The following is a 9,005-nucleotide window of genomic DNA, read 5'->3' on the forward strand; positions in this document are numbered from 1 at the left end:
TTATTTGGTATTTGAGGGTAGTTACTGTCTCTAACTTCTTTATAACATCCAGGTATAAAACTTCTCTACTACAATCATTTATTTTTGGTCTCTAGAACTAACAATCATATAATCTTGTATTTCATGGTTTATTTCCACATTGTTTCCAGGCAAGGTTTTTTGCACATGACTTGCTGATTTTTTATCTACAAAGAACATATGTATTTTATGTTGCCTTTTAATTATTTACAAGCATGCCTTCATGAAATTATGACTTTTTTTATTACGTTCGCAATAATTCTAGGAATACTCAATTTTTAGGGTTGAGTGCGCAAGCGCTCTAGCCTGTTGTAATCTCTCTGAGGGCTTTTAACCACGCCCACTCTTGCTATTCATTCTTTGTAGTGCTTATCTTAAAAGCTTCATTCTTATTGGTGCATTTTGTGAAATGTCCCTGCTTTGTGGGCTGAGTTCCCTCCCAGGCGATTTCACTAAGTGAACATTTTTGTTCACCATCACACTCCGTCAGGCTTCTTCCTGTTACAACATGTGGTGGCCCTCCTCCGGTTGCGGTTTGCCTTTCATCCCAGCCTCGATCCTTTCTAGACGTTCACGCAGGGAGACAATAACTCTCGCTCTCATGCGCATGGCAGCGGTGGCTCTTTGAATCGGCTTGTTATGTCAACTGTTTTACTTTTCATTTTCTTTGAATCGGCTTGCTTATGTCAACTGTTTTACTTTTCATTTTCAATTTATGTGGCAAAAAAGTAAAGTTAGGAATTTACAACGCTAATAGCTCTAACTCGAGCAAACGCGAGACCCATTGCATTGCAAATGCTTCTTTGAATGTGTTTTTATTCAGACTTCTACCTGCCTGACAACAGAGAGGCCTCTTTGTGGGTTCTCCGCTGCGGTCCTGATTGCTATCTCTACCTTTGCTGTAAGTGTTCTTGCAATCGCCATCACGCAAGCCAAACTTTTCAGCTTTTTTAACTAGATAACTCACAGATCTTGTCTTCTTCCTGCTACAGACCCTCCTGCCCCTGCTCCATCATGACTTCAGAAAGAAATGTGTTTTAAACTTGTTTTTCACTTTCAAAGACCTTATGCACACCCTTTACCAATTATTCAATTTTCACCCAAAAATTCTTAACTTTTGGCTCAGAACCCATCTTAATATTTTCTGCCCCGATGACGACCTGCTCATTTCACACATTTGAATGAATATTGCAAAATAGTTCAGAAGAAACTATTGTTGTTTACATCACTTTCACTTACCCAGGTGCCTTGTCAGCTTCCCTGTCAGAAAACTAGGATTGCCAGGTTTTGTTTGTCATCCAAATATTCTGCAACCATCGCATCACAGATATGCACGTCCAAACCTTAGTGGATGTTACTAAACTAAACCACATGCACCCTGCAAGATAACCAGAAAAAGGCAAACACTATTACTCTCAAAGAGCACACTCATTTATACCAAAGCAGAATGCACTTCGGTGAGCCCACTCTTACACATCCAGGCCCATATTTATGGGCTTGGTGGCGCAGGGCAGTGCAGCAACTCACCTTGCTTTTGCTGGCCTGCGTCAAAGTGAAGGGCACGAATGTGCAGTATTTATCCAATATGGTGTACTCCTGTCTGTTCCCCCTGCGCTGATGCCCTTTAGGCTGCCTAGCGCCAACACAGGCACCCTTGCACCATGCATGCATTGTAAGGAGGATTGTTTTTGTGCAGGAAGGGGCCCTTCCTGCACAAAAACAAACCTGGGATAAACATCTCATATTTCTCCTTGTTATGCCTCTCCTGGTGAGGAGTATCTTTTGGCACATTCCCAGGTTTACAATTACTTGTAAATCTGGGAATGCGTCAAAATCCATGGATGTTGCGTGGGTACACCCACGCAACACCCATGGAAACGCCTCCCTGGTGCACAGTAATGTAACGCAGCAACTTGCTCTACGTTACATTACTCGAGATTTATGAAGCCACGCAGGGCTGCGCAAGCTGGCCTTGCGTAGGTTCATAAATCTCACTTAAGGTTTGCATCGCTTGCACCACGTTGCGTGGTGCAAGAGCGACGCAAACCAGGCCACAAAATGGACCTCAGAGTTTCTGCATCCCAGTAAGCACACTCAGCCACTTCTACACATACAGCAAACAATACAGTACAGTCTGCTACTCATTACACCTGCACCAGTACTGACATTTACAGCCACACTTTACCACATGCATCGTATATAGACACATTTAAAACATCCTTCACTCCAGGATGCTCACCCAAACACAAAAACACTACTTCTCTCTGTTTACATTTGCATAACGCAAACAAAATGGACACACTATTCAGAACAAACAAATGAACGTAAATATACTACTCACCATGCCTAAATACCCTAAACCTTCTCCATCTATGCAGCACACTCAAACACACAGCACACCACTCTACATTCTCACATATATCCAACCACAAGATTCCTCTCTGTATACATTCAGATACGCTAAACACCCACCACTCCACTCAGCACATCCAGACACACCTAAACCCACCTGAGCACCACAGTCTCCCTCAAAGACACATCCAGACAACTCACACCCAATTATAAAGTTCCTCTGACTCCTACGTACCCCATACCCTAACCCACAAACCCTCACACTGGCAATCATAATGCCGTTTACACAATTCCTCCTTACACTCAACTAAAGAGTGTGCTACCTACTCATATCCCCTACGTACAAACCCTTTTCCAGAGGCAACACATCCTAGATAACCCAACTAACTACACCACTACACACCACATGGCATGCACACAAGCAGGTGCGAATGATCGTGCCACCCTGATTTGACCCTCTAAAATCCTTCGAGGCAACTTGGGTCAAAGACCCTGCCTCTAAGTGGACCACTACCAGTGATCCCCAACTCTTTGACTAGCAAACCTCTCTCCAAAGAAGGCTTTCTTCATCAGCAGATTTGGGCTGCTCTACTTGGAAGGAAGGTCCAGACATCCGTGTCTTTTGCCTAACCTGAGTGTAATGCTATCTACTTGTACTTTTACGAATGAAGGTAATGCAACCACCATTCCCCCCACATGAGTATTGTTGTCAACACTTCCTGTACATACATCTACATGAAAACACATGGGGGGAACAGACACAGTCTATTTAGGACTGGGAACACTAGCATGGCCAGGAACAGAGCCATCAACAATGGAATAGGAAAACATACTCAATACTACTGGTAATACATTGACACTCGATTCGTGGGCACCATACCACTGGGAAATGGAGACAAGAACATTGGTACAATGATCTAAGTTATGTCTGTAAAACTGAAAGCTTGTCCAATGGGACAGTAAACACAGTGACATTGGATGACAACACCCAAGGCAGTAAGGAAAGGAGACACATACTTCAAGACAATGAATACTTACAAGCACTGATGCACTATGTAAGGAAATATACAAACACCAAAGCATGTATACACTGAGGCACAGGAACTGGGGGACACACACAGTGTGAGACATGGTCCCTTGGAGACATAGGCACAGGGGACACTGGCCATTGTCAACCAATGAAGCTGGCATACATGGACATCAGGAGACAAGGACACTGAGTGACATGAACAGAGGGAAGTGTGACCATTGGGAGACATGGGCACGTCCTATGATGCTTAAATCTTTGTTGCTTGACCAACCTCTACTTTCTTTGGTCCACAGGACCAGGCCAATGAGGATGCAAATCGTTCCACCTGAGCATTTACCATGATTTCTGTAGGTTGATAATCTGTAACTCCTGTGTCAATCCTCAAAGCTTGCACCACAGGCAGTTGTACAATTACCTTTCCTCTGTCGGTTGCTCTCTTCCACTCCTGGATGGATACCCTCAGGACCTAGACCATCACTGGGTGTATAATTGCTCCTTACTTTAGGTTTATGTTCTGACATTTGATTGAAGATTGCAGGTCATAGTGGATACACTCTTCATGTTTGATAGTTATTCATCTTTTTGAAGCATTTCATTTAGGTTTTGTATAATGCCCATTCCTGTGGGTTGCTCCCTTCAGCTCACATTGAACTCCTCAGATGATATCCCCTGTGTGGTTGTATGAAGCCCGTTCACATATTTGTTGTAAGAGTGCACCACCTTCGGATTGCGCTCTTTACCTCTTGCGGTTTTTCATCTCTACCATACTTATGTCCATATTTATACTTTTTTAGTGCCGCATTTGCGGCATTTTTTGACGCAAAAGCTGCACAAACTTGCAAAATACAATTGTATTTTGTAATTTTGCGCTGTTTTTGCATGAAAAAGTTGCGTAAATGCGGCGCTAAAAAAGTATAAATATGGGCCTTAGTGTGACTTAATCGGTAAGATTCAGACCACACCAAGGATGATGAGGATCCACATATGCGGAATTGTCTGTTCTCATACTTTTACCTATACTCGTGATTATGTGCAGCTACATCCTCCTTGCGGCATGAGCTGTCACTGACTTACATACACAATACCACAGGACTTCCCACATAGGCCATACTGCACTCAATTACCTTCCTTTTTGCTCATTGCACACCTAGTTACAGCACTAGAAATGCTGTAAAAGGATAAATCTGGTCTTTGCAAATTAGGTCAAAGCACTGCCCATGTAGGCTATATGACTGCCACCCTTCTACCAATAGTAGAATGCTTCTCAACCACAGATGTGCTTCAGCATCTCACCAGAGGTACGTGGCACTTCGTAAATGTAACCACAATACAAAGCCTTTAGAACTACAAAGTACTTCCTACTCTCTACCATGGTGTGAGTATCTGTCTGGGGACTTCAATCTCACTGCTAGTGGTACACCATCCACCCATCATCATGTCCACGGCACTCCTGAGAACGCAAGGGGACTGGCAATTCTTTGGAACCAAAGTGAGGGTGGTCACATGTCAGGAGGGTTACACACTGTCACCCCGGACGGCTGTGCTGAGCGTTATAATAATTGCAAACACATCATTTTAAATGCATTTTTGAATGTACTCATCCTATTTCAGGAGTGGGTAATCTTCTACTGACTCCTGAAATGGGATTGCAACCTCATACTGAGATTGTTTTTGTAAGAGTTGTGTAGTAGGCATCTCTTCCAAATACAGAACTGGTGTGATATGTATCAATATTTTACAGCAGAAATCCGGTTGCAAAACATTGAACAATTAATAACTCTAGAGTTGGGATTCTACTGGATTTGCAAAATGGAAGGAGTCTCAAATGAATCCCTTCCATTTTGTGAAATAATAAAAAAAGGTTTGTTGTTGTGTTGACAGTGGTCCAGGGTCCACATCCAACTTTCAAACTATAGAAAAAAGTAAACTTTTTTAATGCAGCCCTGTTTCCTTCAAGGAAAATGAGCTGCATTAAAAAAACAATCTACTTCATTAAAAAGTGATCACAGATATGGCGGTTCACTGACCCTTGCAGGCTACCATCCCTGTGATGGACTTCAGCTGTAGTGAGTTAAAATTTGCAACCAGCCTCATTATTATGCATGAGGTAGGTCATGTCAAGAGCACTACGATACAGAATTTTACAAAATGACCTATTAGTACATATGATGGTTCAGAAAATCCTTCACTGGTCACAAAAGTACTGGTTGAAATTTGCAAGTGGTATTTCACCACCAGTCTTGTTCATCTGGCTCCAGGTTTTCTAAGAGCACAAAGCAAGTCAAACTGTATGTTTATTGTGAATCATGTACAATCATCACAATATAAAGAGATCCAATTAAATTTATATTAGAGTATCATGAAACAGAGTATAGTAACAGTTTACTTGTACAGGACTCTGTTACTGAATCTTTTGAAAGTCTCTTGATTAAAACAAAACTGCACACTTTTGAAGCATAAAATCGGAGAATCTAATAATGTTCAAAACCTGAAAGGTCTGACCCTGATAATCCTTTCATTTAACATTTTATCCTTTTGGCTTCTCTGTGATAAACGTGCCACAGCAACTAATGCTGCCTGCCAACAGTTGCACCATTTGTTTAATAAATTTAAATAGGGATCAAATTAGTTGCTCATCTCAGTCAATACACTGAGACATTACCTCTTTTATAGACCATACGTTCAACCCTTAAAACATGGTCCACAACAGAAGTTTCTGTTCTTTCAGTAGCAGGGATGTGTACAAATGAAGCACTGATTCGGTAAACCTAAGAGCTGATTCATAAATCAGGTTTGCTAGTGCTAAAAACCTTTTTAAAATGCACAAAGCACATTTAACGATTTGGAAAAGGTTTTCTGAATTTTTAAATGGGTTTAGGAAACTATTACAAATCGGCTTTGGGAAGGGGCGTGTTAAGGGTATGCCTTCTGAATACAGATTGCTTATGGTATGCATTAATGTTTTGCGATAGAAATTCAGTAGCAAAATATTAATTTTTTACCACCACGTCAAAGGAAATGACAGTTTTATTGAAAAGCGAACATACAGGGCGGGCTTTAGCGCTGGTGACGCCCGGTGCATCAGTCTTCTTTCTTGGCTCCCCCACCCCATGACCACCTCCTCGGATTCCCTGGCTACCACCCTCCAACAGTGGCCCTCATCGCTTCATAGCCCCTCTCACATACATTTCATTTGTTTAAAGCGCTGGTAAGGGCTGGCTTTGCTAATCCACTCAGCTACCCACATAAAATATAGTTCTGTTCTTTACAGCAGGTATATTAACCCTCTGAGTTACTTTATGGAGAGTCAAAACTGCCACTAGACAAAATGCCAGTCTCTCTCGCTAGCAAAAATAGTATTCACAAGAGTTATGGTGACTTTTTAATTGCTTCCTGGAGGCTGGATGCACAAGGAACTTTCCAGCAGGTGTTTTTAAATTGCAAGTTTTGTAAGTTATTGCTAAACACAGCGACCGCCCCAGAGGTCAGCGCCCCCCCATCCAAGTCAACACCTGGTACCGCTGCACAAGTCGCACCGCCCTAAAGCCGGCTCTGCAATCACAGACATGGTGGTCTGCTCCTGCGAGCAGACCACCCTGTGTGTGATTGTTGCCAATCCTAGTGGGTCTCGACCTAGCGTATTCAAATGTATGACATAAGTTGATTTGCCAGCCGCTACAATTCAGTATTTGGTGAACAGACCTATTAATACAAATACATAGTAAAAAGTCGGTGTGCAAATTGCAACCACTTTTAGTGAATGCATTTCTGGTGCATGATGCCATATGAGTGTTTTCGATAACAGCGTGTCTCTGCAGAGCCTGAATATGGAATGACATAAAGCGTATTCATTCGCTTGCTTCGAGATGAATGTATAAATGGTGCTACGGTTCGAGTTTGATGTAAGTTTCATCAAGGGCATTTTCCATGTTTTCACTTCAATAGCCTTTCTACATTCTCTCAAAAATATATTAACTCATTTTTTTATTTTACTTTGCTTTTATACCCGGTGTATCCAAGTATATCATGCCAGTCTTTACTCATTTCGAAATGTTTTCAAATAAATGTAAGACTTTTAACCATGGAGACGTTTGCTTGGAGGGGATGTTGAGGTCAGTGGCACCCATGAATCGATAGCAGTACTTGACGAAATGCATATAGGCAAAACAGCCGCATTGATGTCATCTCAATTGTGCAGGATGAGTGGAAATGGGAAGAGAAAAGATATATCGAAGGACCTCGGTCATTATCTTCTCTAACCCCTCACTTGGTTCATTCACAGAGGTAAAGGCACTATAAGTCATTGCAGGAATACATTTAACAGAAAACAGTTAACATTAAGACAGCCGCGGGGCTTAGCAGATTTAGGTAGAAGGCCCATTTAGAATTTGGAGAATAGAGTCCTTTCTCACAAATGTGACTGAGTACCCTGTTGCCAATCTCTCAGTCTAGCTGCCCCAGTGCAACCACCAGGAAAATCTGGCAATGACGCTGACCCTCACAGCTTGTTCCTGGTTGTGGGGTTCCTTAGTTATTTATGTTTCAAAAACAAACTCTGACTTTGGGAGTTTTTAGAGAATTACTGTTAAAACCTAGAACATCTTCTCCAAACTTTCGGCTCCTCCAGAGAATCCGGATGACGTCAGAGTATGTGAAAGTGCACAGGTCAACTCTGGGCCAGAGCTCATCCCTACATATGGGGGTCTTCGGTGCTTCGGGGGCAGATGTAATGTTCTCCTTCAACCTTGAAGGACAGAGTAAAGACTATTGTACAGTAAACCAGGCCAATCAGTCCACAAGTCCAGGAGCCTGACGGGACTTGAGGTAGAACTGGGCCCGGCCCATTTGCAGCTTGGTGAAAGATGTCACCATGCCCTACTGATGCACAGGCAATGCTTAATTTGAGGCAGTGAAATTGCTAACACCGGCACTTATGACAGTCTGCCACATGGTGGTGCTGTTTGCTTTATTTAGAGATGAACATAACAACAGTTGTTTATTAACTCGGTAAACCTTAAAAAAACGAATACCTGCCACCCAGGCGGTTCTTGTATCTTTGGGGGCCTGGAATAGTCTGAAGTGTCACACTTGTAGGAGTGTGATGGTTAGTAGGTGTGTTTGTACTGTTACCTGCAGCATGGCAGGGGTAATGGTTGGTGCAAGTTGCAGTGGCCCCCTGACGAGGCCCCTGACACTTTTTTTAAAAAACAAATTAAGCACAGGACAGGCTCTGCACGGATATAGCCAGGTGCAGTACCAAGAGGCCCTCTGACTTTGTAAAGGAAACTCAGCAATTCATGGACTGACTTTGTGACATGGGAATTGAACCCCATTCTTGACTCTTAACATGGGCGTAGCTACCATTGGTGCAGCAGGTGCAGTGACACTGGGTCAGAGAGCCCCGAGGGGCCCACTGAACCCTGATAATTGCTGTATTTTACTGCCCCTACAGCAGCCAAACAGGCCGTTTCCATTGCTTGCATCAGGGCCCATCAGCAGCGGCTGGCATGTAGGCAGAGTGGGTGGGCGGGCGGGCAAAGGTGGTGTTGGTGGTGTGTGCATGGATGCAAGGTGGGTGGTGTAAATAAAAATTAAAAAAACACCT

This window comes from Pleurodeles waltl, chromosome 7 (genome assembly GCF_031143425.1).
Source record: "Pleurodeles waltl isolate 20211129_DDA chromosome 7, aPleWal1.hap1.20221129, whole genome shotgun sequence".
In the NCBI taxonomy this organism is placed as follows: domain Eukaryota; kingdom Metazoa; phylum Chordata; class Amphibia; order Caudata; family Salamandridae; genus Pleurodeles; species Pleurodeles waltl.